The 14,511-nt window shown below is 40.1% G+C and overlaps 1 pseudogene; it reads right to left on the bottom strand.

Annotated features, from left to right (window-relative positions):
- Positions 1-5,108: 5,108 nt before the first annotated feature.
- LOC116902790 lies at positions 5,109-5,864 on the bottom strand (annotated as a pseudogene).
- Between the last annotated feature and the right edge of the window lie 8,647 nt (positions 5,865-14,511).

The following is a 14,511-nucleotide window of genomic DNA, read 5'->3' as shown; positions in this document are numbered from 1 at the left end:
AGTCTAGACTAGGTACATCTGCGCAGCCTTGACATGGGCCTGGGACATCAACAAAGATGGCAGCTGCCATAGGACTACAGACCCAGAGATGACTCCTGGCAGCAGCCTGGTCCTGGATGTCACCATGGCTTTGGGTGGCAGTGCAGACCACTCAGATCAACCAGACTGCAGATATCTACTTAGCCTTTGGTGGTAACTTGGGTCACAGACACTGTTTGATTCTGTTTTTATTTTTTTAATTTATATTTTAAATGTTTTCTCCCTTCCTGGTTCCCCACTCCATGCTTCCCCTCCTGCCTCCTTTTTGCCTCTTAAAGGGCTCAATTTTCCTTAAAAAAGGGGGTGGGGTGAGACTAGAGGCCTCACACTGCTGACACCTTGCCGTCCTTGTCATGACGGGTTATTCCTTAAAATGTTCTGAAATTGTTCTTTATCCCTTAAGTTGCATTATCTCAGCTTTCAGAAAAGAAATTAAGATAACATAGGTATGGAATTTTATGGGAGAGTTGAGCAGGGACCTGCTCATTTGGGTGCCTTGAGGGTTTACAAAGCTTACAAAGCAAGCCAAGTTTACAGAACCTCCCTGCCTCTTGAGTTGGAATGAACAGCCATCAATTCTGCTGAGGGAATCTTTTTGGAGTAAGTGTCGATGAGAGTGGAAGAGAGGAAATGTCAAAGGTAGTCTGAAGCCAAGGTAGCTCCTGAAAGGCTACAACATTAGATCTGTAGGTTAGATCATTCTCATTTTATATACTAAGACTACAAGACGAGGTGGGCAAGCAAGGGAGATTTTACAGAAGTAACATGGTGAACAGCAGGTTGCCAAGGGTAATAGCCATTGTTTCAGCTATTTTTTCAGGTCATTCTGTTCCAATAGCATGTGAAGACATGTTTAGCAATTAGGCAGTACAGGAGTACTTTAAGTAAATCACTAAATAAATCATTATGGCAGTATAATAATTAGTCTTTTTTTTAACCTTATTCTACTTCAGTCCCAACTGACATCAATGAGCTATAACAAAACTTCTATAATAGAACACAGACTACTATTCAGAAACCTTGTGGACTAGAAACTGAAGGAGTTCAGTACTTACCTTTGTTCAGCATTTTATCCTCAGCGGTGATCAATCTGCCAGCAGGCACAAAGCAGCACTAAACAATCATTTTTCTTTTTCTGTTTCTGTCAAATTTAAATCGCTATAATTATAGTCAGTGACTCTCAATGACATGTTCTACCCATCACCATGTGTAGGAATAGAATGGCCCAGGGCCTTCCTTTAGCACATCACAGATTTCAACATGAATTAGCCTGGGTGAGAAACCCAGGAGACAGAATAAACAGAGATCACATAGTTCTCTTGACAAAGAGAAACCCTTCCATACTCAGTACACCTCAGCCCCTTATCCAACCTCAGTGTATGTCAGCTGCCACTTTTAATCCTGTGGTAGTTCAATATTTAACAAAATAAAGCCTCCAATGCTTTAAAATAAGAAAATCAGTCTTAGCATCTTGTCCAAACCCGAGAGTGCTTATTCTTAACTTTTTACAATGGAATGGAACTCAGAAGTTTGCATATGTTAGGCAAACATATGTTAGGTAAATATCTACCACTGAGCTACACCCCCAGCTCAGCACAGGACTTTTATGGTGCAGGGGCAGTCAGTGTGCATATTTGGGCTTTGCTTTCTATAGGTTTTACTTCAAGAACATTTGACTTTATTCCTTTTTAGGATTGTGCTGAGATATTGCACCATGGTAGAAATGTGTGTTGGTGGAGAAGCTGGTTAACACCAGAGAGAGAGAGAGAGAGAGAGAGAGAGAGAGAGAGAGAGAGAGAGAGAGAGAGAGAGGAGAAGGAGAAATACAGAAGAAAATATACCCTTCATTAACCTTTTCTTCCAACTATGGTGTGCTTCGTACAGTTTCCATCACAGCCCACGAGTCTAGAAACCCCTAACTACATTCATCCATTAATGGCCCGAGCTCTTGTGATAGTCACCTCCAAGATTTTCCAGGTTTTTTTATTGGATACTTTATGCACTTACACTTCAAATGTTATCTCCTTTGCCCCTCCCCCTTCTTCTATAAAGATGCTCCAACTCTCACCTACCCACTCCTACCTTAACACCCTGGCATACGCCTACATTATGGAAATGAACCTTCAGAGGACCAAGGGCTCTCCTCCTATTGATGCCAGACAATGCTATCCTCTGCTACATATGTAGCTGGAGCTATGGATCCTTCCATGTATACTCTTTGGTTTGTGGTTTAGACCTTGGGAGCTCTGGAGGGCCTGGTTGGTTGATATTGTTGTTCTTCCTATGAGGTTGCAAACCCCTTTAGCTCCTTTAGTCTTTCCTCTCCTTCATTGGAGCCCTTTTGTTCAGTCTAATGGTTAGCTGCAACCGTTCTTATCTGTATCAGTAGGGCTTGGCAGAGCCTCTCAGGAGACACTCATATTCGGCTCCTGTTGGCAAGCACTTCTTGGCATCAGTAACAGTGGCTGGGTTTGGTAGGGCTGAATATGGGATGGAACCCCAGGTGGGGCAGTCTCTGGATGACCTTTTCTTCAGTCCTTGCTCCACTCTTTGTCCTTGTATCTCCTCCTGTGAGTATTGTGTTCTCCCTTCTAAGCAGGGCTGAAGAATCCATATTTTGCTCTTCCTTTTTCTTGGGCTTCATAAGATCTGTGAATTTTTTCTTAGGTATTCCAAACTTTTGGGCTAATATCCACTTATCAGTGAGTGCATACAATTTGTGTTCTTTTGTGACTGGGTTACCTCACTCAGAAGGATATTTTCTAGTTCCATCTATTTGCCTAAGAATTTCACATAGTCATTGTTTTTAATAGTTGAGCAGTACACCATTGTGTCAATATACCACGTTTTCTGTGCCATTCCTCTGTTGAAGGACATCTGGGTTCTTTTTAGTTTCTGGCTATTATAAATAAGGCTGCTATGAACATGGTGGAGCATGTGTCCTTGTTATATGTTGGAGCATCTTTTGGGTATATGCCCAGGAGTGGTATAACTTAGTTCTCAGCTAGTACTATGTCCAATTTTCTGAGGAACCGCCAGACTGATTTCCAGAATGATTGTACCAGTTTGCAATCCCACCAACAATGGAGGAGTGTTCCTCTTTCTCCACATCATTGCCAGCCTCTACTGTCACCTGAGTTTTTGATCTTTGCCAGTCTGACTGATGTAAGGTGATATCTCAGGGTTGTTTTGATTTGCATTTCCCTGATGACTAAGGATGTTGAACATCTGTTTCTTTCTTTTTTAATGGTTTTATAAAATATAGCTTTATTTTGTGTTACTCTGCTATTACATACGGCATAACATTTTCACAAGGTCTTTTTGGGACTACAGTTAATGATTAGCAAACACACAATTTGGTGGTCCAGCTCTCTAAAGAACAATCACTGGACAAACTGGATACCCCCTCACATGTGCACAAATCTGCATGGAAAAGTACTAAAGTTTAGACTGGGACATATGTATTTTATTTCTCCTTTCTAGTGTATTAAGAAAGGACATGCATTTTAATTTGTATTCTGGCAGCAACATGCTACTTCTATCACGAGGTAAAGTGAATATCAGAGCTACAAATGCAGGATTTAAGTGAATTTTTATTGGGAAGGAAGTGATCAACTTAAACAGCAGCAAATGAAGACTGCATAAGGAAATTCCCTGTTGTCACAGACAGATGTAACCTCCAGATTATGTCACACAAGAGACATTCTGATCTGTGAGCCCAAGCCCGGATGCATTAAGCACGTTCCCTTTCAGTCTAACACTTCTGAATTCCTACTAAGAAGTTTGTAGTAAAAAACAACGACTTTATGAAATTAAATGGTTGGAACTGGAAAATATCATTCTGAGTGAGCTAACCCAATCACAGAAAGACATACATGGTATGCACTCACTGATAAGTGGCTATTAGCCCAAATGCTTGAATTACCCTAGTGGCCTAGAACAAATGAAACTCAAGACGGATGATCAAAATGTGAAGGCTTTTTCTTTAAAAAGGGAACAAGAATACCCTTGGCAGGGAAGAGAGAGGCAAAGATTAAAACAGAGACTGAAGGAACACCCATTCAGAGCCTGCCCCACATGTGGCCCATACATATAGAGCCACCCAATTAGACAAGATGGATGAAGCAAAGAAGTGCAGACCGACAGGAGCCGGATGTAGATCGCCCTGAGAGACACAGCCAGAATACAGCAAATACAGAGGCGAATGCCAGCAGCAAACCACTGAACTGAGAACGGGACCCCCGTTGAAGGAATCAGAGAATGAACTGGAAGAGCTTGAAGGGGCTTGAGACTCCATATGTACAACAATGCCAAGCAACCAGAGCTTCCAGGGACTAAGCCACTACCTAAAGACTATACATGGACTGACCCTGGACTCTGACCTCATAGGTAGCAATGAATATCCTAGTAAGAGCACCAGTGGAAGGAAGCCCTGGTCCTGCTAAGACTGAACCCCCAGTGAACTAGACTGTCGGGGGAGGGCGGCAATGGGGGAGGGTGGGGAGGAACACCCATAAGGAAGGGGGGAGGAAGGGGATGTTTGCCAAATGTACATAAGAAATACTCAAGTTAATAAAAAAAAAAAAAAAAAAAAAAAAAAAGTTTGTAGTAAGAGCATGGAATAGTTGCTTCTGAAAGGAAACCCCCAGGAAGATTCAGAAAAGGAATATAGATATCAAGAAGTTATTATTACAATTACTTTAAATTGCAATGCCCTACATTTTCATATCTTCACAGTAATACAAAACACAGTCACTTGCAGAACTAGTTCAGATTACTTAAATACAAATGTGCTGTCAGTCCTCTACACAAGTGTCCAGAAGTTACTTGTGTGTTTATGTGAAATGAAGCTATTGATACCTTTCTACAGCAGTAATTGCACATCAGGAAGGCAGAGACAATACAAACCAAAGGATGCTGTTTTCCCAAAGCTGCACTGTGAAAAGACGATAAACAACTGGTCCCATTCACATGAATGGGCTTCCTCACTAGAGGAAATCAAAGTGGAATAAGGACTGGAGATGTATAAGGTTTTCTTGAGGAGAAGGAGGTTGGTGTCCTGGATGCCTTTAGCTCTCTGCCCCCTCCGCTGCATCACACTCTTCTGCACTGTCTGATGTCTGATGTTAAGTTGTCTCTAAGCAACTGCGCGGTGAGGGTGCTATCTTTGTAGGAGTCTTCTTTCAGTGTATCAAGTTTGGCGATGGCCTCATCAAAAGCCGTTTTAGCCAGTGTGCAGGCAAGCTCCGGATTATTAAGGATTTCAGAGTAATATACAGAAAATTCACAGCCAGCCGCAGGCGGATTGGAGGTGCAGATTGCCTCTGCTTCTTGCTTATATCAAATACCTCTTGGTAGGCTCCTTGGGAATGTTCTATCCTTTGTTTTTGATCATCAATAAAAGCTACTTCAGCAAGATACCGGAAATAATCTCCCTTCATTTTCAGATAGAAGACCTTACTCTCTGGATTCGTTGCATTGGCTATTAAATACCTATCCAACAATTCCAGGACTGTAGTACAGATGGACCTCAGCTCAGACTCCAGTTTTGATCAGTTGCAAATTTTGTCGGAGGTATCGGTCATGTGCTCAGTGCTTGAGATGACCCTCCAGGCAGTACTGTGGCGCCCGACCACATTCTTGCAGGCCACTGACAGCAGGTTTCACTCCTCATTAGACTGCTCAGCACCCTACTCCATCACTACTTTCATACAGGTGGCCACGTCATCATAGAGCTTGACCTGCCTGGCCAGCTTGGCTTTCTGGATAAGCTCGGTCTTCTCCATGGTAAGCGAGGGCGAGTGCCAAGCCGGATCTGGAGTCCCCCTTCTAAGTCTTCACTGCTGCGACACGAGTCTCCTGAACATTTCTTTAGGTGCTTCTCAGCCATTTGATATTCCTCAGTTGAGAGTTCTTTGTTCAGCTCTGTAACCCGATTTTTTAAAAGGATTATTTGATTCTCTGGAGTCCAACTTCTTGAGTTCTTTGAATATATTAGATATTAGCTCTATCAGATGTAGGATTGGTAAAGACCTTTTCCCAATCTGTTGGTTGACATTTTGTTCTAATGACAGTGTCCTTTGCCTTACAAAACTTTGCAATTTTATGAGGTGCCATTTGTTGATTCTTGATCTTAGAGCATAAGCCATTGTTGTTTTGTTCAGGGAAATTTCCCTTGTGCCTATGTGCTCAAGGTTCTTCCCCATTATCTCTTCTATTACTTTCAGTGTATCTGGTTTTATGTGCAGATTTTTGATCCACTTGGCCTTGAGCTTTGTACAAAGAAATAAGAATGGATCGATTTGCATTCTTCTACGTGCAAACCTTCAGTTGAATCAGCACCATTTGTTGAAAATGCTGTCTTTTTTCCATTGGATAATTTCAGCTCCTTTGTCAAAGATCAAGTGGCCATAACCGTGTGGGTTCATTTCTGGGTCTTCAATTCTATTCCACTGATCTATCTTCCTGTCCCTGTACCAATACCATGGAGGTTTTTTTTTTTTTTTTTTTTGATTTGCTCTGCAATATTGCTTGAGGTCAGGGATGGTGATTCCTCCAGAAGTTCTTTTATATTTGTTGATTGTTTTTGCTATTTTGGTTTTTTTTTGTTTTTCCAAATGAATTTTCAAATTGCTCTAACTCTATGAAGAATTGAGTTGGAATTTTGATGGGGATTGCATTGAATCTGTAGATTGCTTTCAGCAGGATGGCCATTTTTACTATATTAATCCTGCCAATCCATGAGCATGGGAGATTTTTCCATCGTCTGAGATCTTCAATTTCTTTCTTCAGAGACTTTAAGTTCTTGTCATACAGATCTTTCACTTGCTTGGTTAGAGTCACACCAAGGTATTTTTATATTATTTGTGACTATTGTGAAGGGTGTCGTTTTCCTAATTTCTTTCTTTGCTCCTTTATCTTTTGAGTAGAGAAAGGCTATAGATTTGTTTGAGTTAATTTTACATCCAGTCACTTTGCTGAAGTTGTTTGTTAGGTGTAGGAGTTCTTTGGTGGAATTTTTGGGGTCACTTAAGTATATTATCATATCATCTGGAAATAGTGATATTTTGACTTCTTCCTTTGCAATTTGTATTCCTTTGAGCTCTTCTTGTTGTTTAATTGCTCTTGGGAGGATTTCAAGTACAGTAATGAATAGGTAGGGAGAGAAGGCAACCATGTCTAGTCCTGATTTTGGTAGGATTGCTTCAAGTTTCTCTCCATTTAGTTTGATAATGGTTACTGGTTTGCCACATATTACTTTTATTATGTTTAGGTATGGGCCTTGAATACTTGATCTTTTTAAGACTTTTAACATGAAGAGGTGTTGAATTTTGTCAAATACTTTCTCAGCATTTAATGTGATGATCAAGTAACTTTTTCCTTGAGTTTATTTATATAGTGGGTTATATTGATGAAATTCCATATATTGAGCCATTCCAGCATCCCTGGGATGAAGCCTACTTGATCATGATGGATGCTCTTTTTGATGTGTTCTCTGATTCAGTTTGTGAGAATTTTATTGAGTATTTTGGCATCCATATTCATGATGGAAATTGGTCTGAAGTTCTCTTTCTTTGTTGGGCCTTTGTGTGGTTTATGTATAACCATAATTGTGGCTTCAAAGAATGAATTATGTAGCATTCCTTCTGTTTCTATATCATGGAATAGTTTGAGGAGTATTGTTATAACATCTTCTTTGAGGTCTGATAGAATTCTGCCCTAAACCCATCTGGTCCTGGGCTTTTGTTGGTTGAGAGAATTTTAATGACTGTTTCTATTTCTTTAGGCATTATGGGACTGTTTAGATGGTTTATCTGATCCTGATTTAAATTTTGTACTTGATATCTGTCCAGAAAATTGTTCATTTCCTTTAGATTTTCCAGTTTGGTTGAATATAGGCTTTGGTAGAAGGATCTGATAAGTTTTTGAATTTCCTCTATTTCTATCGATATCTTTCTTTTCATTTCTGATTTTGTTCATTTGGAAACTGTCTCTGTGCTCCTTGGTCAATCTGGTGAAGGATTTATTTATTTTCTAGATTTTCTACAAAGAACCATTTCCTGGATTTGTATTCTTTGTATAGTTCTTTTTATTTGTGCTAGGTTGATTTCAGCTCTGAGTTTGATTATTTCTTGCCATTTACCCCTCTTGGGTGTATTTGCTTCTTTTTGTTCTAGAGCTTTCAGGTGTGCTGTCAATCTGTTATTAGATGCTCTCTCCAGTTTTCTTTTGGGGGCACTCAGAGCTATGAGTTTTCTTCTTAACACTGCTTTCATTGTTTCCCATAAGTTTGGGTATGTTGTGCCTTCATTTTCATTAAATTCTAAAAAGTCTTTAATTTCTTTCTTTATTTCTTCCTTGACCAAATTACCATTGAGTAGAGGGTTTTTCAGCTTCCATTTGTATGTGGGCTTTCCTTGTCTTTGTTGTTTTTGAAGACCTGTCTTAGTCTGTGGTGATTTGATAGGATGCATGGGATTGTTTCAATCTTGTATCTGTTAAGGTCTATTTTGTGACTGATTATGTGGTCAGTTTTGGAGAAGGTAACATGAGGTGCTGAGAAGAAGGTGTATTCTTTTGTTTCAGGATAAAATGTTCTATAGATAACTGTTAAATCCATTTTGTTCATAACTTCCGTTAGTTTCACTGTGTCTCTCTTTAGCTTCTGTTTCCACGATCTGTCTATTGATGACAGTGGTTTGTTGACATCTCCCAGTATTATTGTCTGAGGTGCAATGTGTGCTTTGAGCTTTAGTAAAGTTTCTTTTATGAATGTGGGTGCCCTTGCATTTGGAGCATAAATATTCAGAATTGAGAGTTCTTTCAGTGGGTTTTTCCTTTGAAGAATATGAAGTGTCATTACTTATCTTTTTTTTTTTTTTGATAACGTTTGGTCGAAAGTTGATTTTATTTGATATTAGAATGGCAACTCTAGCTTGTTTCTTGGGACTATTTGCCTGAAAACTTTTTTCCCTAATGGAAGTTGTTTTATTTCTGGTCCACTCTTTTTGGAGTTCTGTAGGCTTCTTGTATGTTCTTGGGCAACTTTTTTTCTTTATGCTAGGGAAGTTTTTTTTTCCTATAATTTTGTTGAAGATATTAATGACCTTTTAAATTAGGCATCTTCCTTTTCTTCTATACCTACTATCCTTAGATTTGATCTTTTCAATATGTCCCAGATTTCCTGGGTTGGGAGCCTTTTGCATTTGCATTTTCTGTTTATTATTGTGTCAATATTTTGTATGGCATCTTCTGCCCCTGAGATTCTCTCTTCTATCTCTTGTATTTTGTTGGTGATGCTTGCATCTATGACTCCTGAGCTCTTTCCTACATTTTCTATCTCCAGGTTTGTTTCTCTATGTGATTTCTTTATTGTTTCTATTTCCATCTGTAGATCCTGGATGGTTTTGTTCTATTCCTTCACTTATGTGGTTGTGTTTTCCTGTAACTTCTTAATGGACTTTTGTTTCTTCTTTACGGGCTTCTACTCCTTCATCTGTGTTCTCCTGTATTTCTTTAAAGGAGTTATTCGTGTCCTTCTTAAAGTCCTCTATCATCATCATGAGATGTAATTTTAAATTCAAATCTTGCCTCTTCAGTGTGTTTTGTTATCCAGTACTTGCTGTTGTGGTACAACTGGGTTCTGATGATGCCAAATATTCTTGGTTTCTGTTGCTTAGGTTCTTGGGCTTGCCTCTTGCCTTCTGGTTATCTCTGATATTAGTTGGTCTTGCTGTCTCTGCCTGGAACTTTTTCCTCCTGTGGGCCTGTGAACCTGTGATCTTAAAAGTTAGTGCACTCCTGGGAGACCAGCTCTCTCTGGGCAGGCTTTGGGTCTGGAGGGCTCTGGGACACCCTTAGCTTTGGGTGCAGACGGAGACCGGAAGAGTCCTTTACCAGGTTACTATGTGGTTCCTGTGCCCTGCGTGCTCCTGGCATGTCCCTCTTTAGGCAGTTAGTAGTGTAAAAGTGATATCTCAGCTGTGGGCTTAGGAGTGAGAGCACTTCTGGGAGACCAGCTTTCTCCTGGCAGGATTTGGGTCAGGAGAGCTATGGGACAGCCTTAGCTCTGGGCACAGATGAGACCTGTGAGCATTTTGAATACTGTATCACTGTATGTGGCCCAAACCTTCAGGCTGTGAGCTTTAGAGGCAAATTTAAGATCTAATCCACAGCATTACTCTTTTATGAATGCACTCTTGGTGAGAAATCCAATTGTTCTGGTAGTTGTAGGGTATTAAAAAGTAGAGACTACAAAGATGACTCCATGGGTAAAATTGTTTGCTCTGCAAGCTATGATCTGAGTTCTATATCTAGAACCTATGTTAAAAAGCTAGATGAAGTATATCAAACCTGTTATGTTAGCATGCTCACAGTGAAATGAGAGGCAAAGAGAAGAGAATTGCCTAGAATTTCTCAGGCAAAATTTCGCTTGTCAAAAATAAGGGAGACTGCTCCAAAGCAGTGGAAAAGAATTCACTATTGAAAGTGTCCTCTAACCACCACATGAACTCTACTCCCTTTGCATCACACACACACACACACACACACACACACACACACACACACACACACACACACACACACAAAGTCTTCCTTTGGGGCTTCAGGAGCAAGTGGGGAGGGGGTTGGTTTGGGAGGAACAGAGAAGGGGTGTATAAGTGGCCAACTCACACTAGAACTTCTTTGAAGCTTTCTATACAAGGCTTTTTGGGGCTCCCCTAGAATTTAAAGTGGTTTCTAGAAATAGATTCAATCCATGGAATTTTCTAATAGTGGCGAATTTGTACATTAGAGAACAAATTCAGTAAGAATGTCTTGAGCACATGAGTTTAGAGCCTTATTAGTTAGGCTCTCTAAAGGAATAGAACTTATAGCATGAACTAGGATCTATCTACTATCTATCTATCTGTCTATCTATCTATCTATCTATCTATCTATCTATCTATTTATCTATCACTGACTTCACTTATTTATATAAACTCTATAAGATTACTTTAAAACTTAGTCAGTATATTAGTCTATCAGCAAGAATTCAGCATCGACCGTGAAATACATTCTGAATAATAGTATAATAGAGTGGCAAAATCAAGGTCAACTACTTCTTTAGCCCAATGAACTTACTTACTGAGTGTTAAGAATATCAATTAGAAATGAATAAGCCATAAGCATTAGCTGTCATAGTTATATTTCTGTGGCTGTGAATAAAAATACCCTGACAAAAGCAACTTGTAGAAGAAAGAATTTATTTTGGCACATAATTCTGACACAGGGGTGGAGGTGGAGAAATTCAATCCATCATGGCATTGAATGGATTGCAGCAAGAACAAGAGGCTCACTGATCACATTGTACCTGCACCCAAGAAGGTAAAGAAGCAGAGAGTGAAGAGGAAGTGTGTGTGTGTGTGTGTGTGTGTGTGTGTGTGTGTGTGTGTGTGTGTGTGTGTGTGTGTGTGTGTCAGGAGGGGGCAAGCTATGGAAAGCCACAGCGATCCATTTCTTCCAATGAGGCCCTATTTCCTAAAGGCTTCACAGACTTCTTGTGGTTCACTAATTGAGGGCCACTTGCTCAAACATGGGGTGGGGGAACAGGTCGCATTTAAGGCACAAGAGTAGTTCACATAAACATCCAGAGAGTTTGATCCAATTTCCCCAAATGGTGTGTAAGTATATATTTCAATATATCATATACCAGACTTTTAGAATTAATTTTTTGTTGTAAATAATGCTTAAATTTTATTAGCATGTATTATTTATACAAAGCAATGGGCTTTCTTATTAAATTTTTGTGTCTGTTAGAGTTCTCTAGTGGAACAAAACTGATAGAATATATATTATGAAGGTGATTTATTAGGCTTGTTACATGATATGAACTGCGTAGTCCACTTGCATGCTGTCAAGAGAGCCAGCAGCTTCCCAGTCCACGAGACTGGATGCCTCAGCATTTCTAATGTATGCTGAACACTGGAGGATTTCCAGAGAGCCACTACTCTTCAGTTTACACTGGAATGCCAAATCTGGGTTCTGATGGCAGCAAAAGCCATATCATCATCAACGACAATGTGGATGCAGTGTGAACTCAGTGTGGACACAGTGTAGACACAGTGTAGATGTAGTGTGGACTCAGTGTGGATGCAGGATGAATGTAGTGTGGATGCAGTATGAACTCAGTGTGGATGCTCTGTAGATTCAGTGTGGATGCAGTGTGAACTTAGTGTGGACACAGTGTAGATGTAGTGTGGACTCAGTGTGGATGCAGTGTGAACACAGTGTGAATGCTGTGTGAACACAGTGGTAATGCAGCGTAGGCACAGAGTAGATGCAGTGTGGATACAGTGTGGATGCAGTGTGGATGCAGTGTGAACTCAGTGTGGATGCTCTGTGGATTCAGTGCGGATGCAGCGTGGGCACAGAGTAGATGCAGTGTGGATGCAGTGTGGATGCAGTGTGGATGCAGTGTGAACTCAGTGTGGATGCTCTGTGGATTCAGTGCGGATGCAGTGTGGGCACAGAGTAGATGCAGTGTGGATGCAGTGTGGATGCAGACTCCAGCAAGAATGAAGGTGTGTATGCAAGAGTCACTGCTGTCTCCTCAGTGTTCTGTCTTGGGGAAGATCTCTCCTTTAACCCCCAGTTACTCATTCCTAGAAGTATCCTCACAGACCTGGCCCAAAGGCATGTAGCTGAATTGATCCTAGATTCAATCAACTGGACAATCACAACCAATCCTCACATTATATATAAGTTCTTTGGATTATATTGACTATTTTTTACTGTTTCCCATTTCCACTGTTGCTTTTTATCTTTCTTAATAGTTACCTTTGCACCATCAAGTCTGTTTAGTTGTTTTGAGGTTAACCATGTATGTGCTTGTGTATACATATGTCTTTCATCACAGTGTTCACGGAAGCTCAGATGTCTCTTTGCTACAGTGATTTCAGCTACTCTGGGAAAACACTCAAAAATAGGATTTCTGTACTATACTGCATGTGGTAGCTCTGCCCCAAATTTTATTAGAAAATTTCATGTTATTTTTCATAATGCTTGTACTGATCTGTAATACTGACAACAGCAGATCCCCATTTTCAACATCCTCTTCAAAGCCAAGTGAAAGACTGTATGACAAGAAATTCAAGTCTCTGAAGAAAGAAATTGAAGAAGACCTCAGAAGATGGAAAGACCTCCCATGCTCATGGATTGGCAGGATTAATATAGTAAAATTGGCCATTTTGTCAAACACAATCTACAGATTCAATGGAATCCCCATCAAAATTCCTACTCAATTCTTTATAGAGATAGAAAGAGTAATTTGCAAATTCATTTGGAATAACAAAAAACTCAGGATAGCAAAAAGTGTACTATTCAATAAAAGAACGTCTGGGCGAATCACCATCCATGACCTCAAGCAGTATTACAGAGCAATAGTCATAAAAACTGTACGGTATTGGTACAGAGACAGGCAGATAGATCAGTGGAACAGAATTGAAGACCCAGAAAGGAACCCACACACCTATGGTCACTTTATCTTTGACAAAGGAGCTAAAACCATCCAATGGAAGAAAGATAACATTTTCAACAAATGGTGCTGGTTCAACTGGAGGTCAGCATGTAGAAGAATGCAAATCAATCCATTCTTATCACTCTGTACAAAGTTTAAGTCTAAGTGGATCAAGGACCTCCACATCAAACCAGATACAAACTAATAGAAGAAAAAGTGAGGAAGAGCCCTGAACACTTAGGCACTGGGGAAATTTTCCTGAACAGAACATCAATGGCTTATGCTCTAAGATCAAGAATGGACAAATGGGACCTCATAAAACTACAAAGCTTCTGTAAAGCAAAGGACACTGCCATTAGGACAAAACGGCAACCAAGAGCTTGGGAAAAGATCTTTACTAATCCTACATCTGATAGAGGACTAATATCTAATGTATACAAAGAACTTAAGAAGTTAGACTCCAGAGAATCAAATAACCCTATTTAAAAATGGGGTACAGAGCTAAACAAAACATTCTCAGCTGAGGACCAAAAAGCACCTAAAGAAATGTTCAACATCCTTGGTCATCAGAGAAATGCAAATCAAAACAACCCTGAGATTCCACCTCACACCAGTCAGAATGGCTAAGATCAAAAACTCAGGTGACAGCAGATGCTGGTGAGGATGTAGAGAAAGAGGAACACTCCTCCATTGTTGGTGGGATTGCAAACTGGTACAACCACTCTGGAATCAGTCTGGAGGTTCCTCAGAAAATTGGACATTGTACTACCTGAGGATTCAGCTATCCCTCTCCTGGGCATATACCCAAAAGATGCTCCAAGATAAAACAAAGACACATGCTCCATTATATTCATAGCAGCCTTATTTATGATAGCCAGAAGCTGGAAAGAACTGAGATGCCCTTCCACAGAGGAATGGATTAAAAATGTGGTACATCTACACAATGGAGTACTACTCAGCTATCAAAAACAATG

The sequence above is a fragment of the Rattus rattus genome, chromosome 6, assembly GCF_011064425.1.
Source record: "Rattus rattus isolate New Zealand chromosome 6, Rrattus_CSIRO_v1, whole genome shotgun sequence".
Classification (NCBI taxonomy): Eukaryota; Metazoa; Chordata; class Mammalia; order Rodentia; family Muridae; genus Rattus; species Rattus rattus.
Note: the sequence above shows the minus strand (reverse complement) of the source record. Positions and strands in the feature narration are given on the sequence as shown.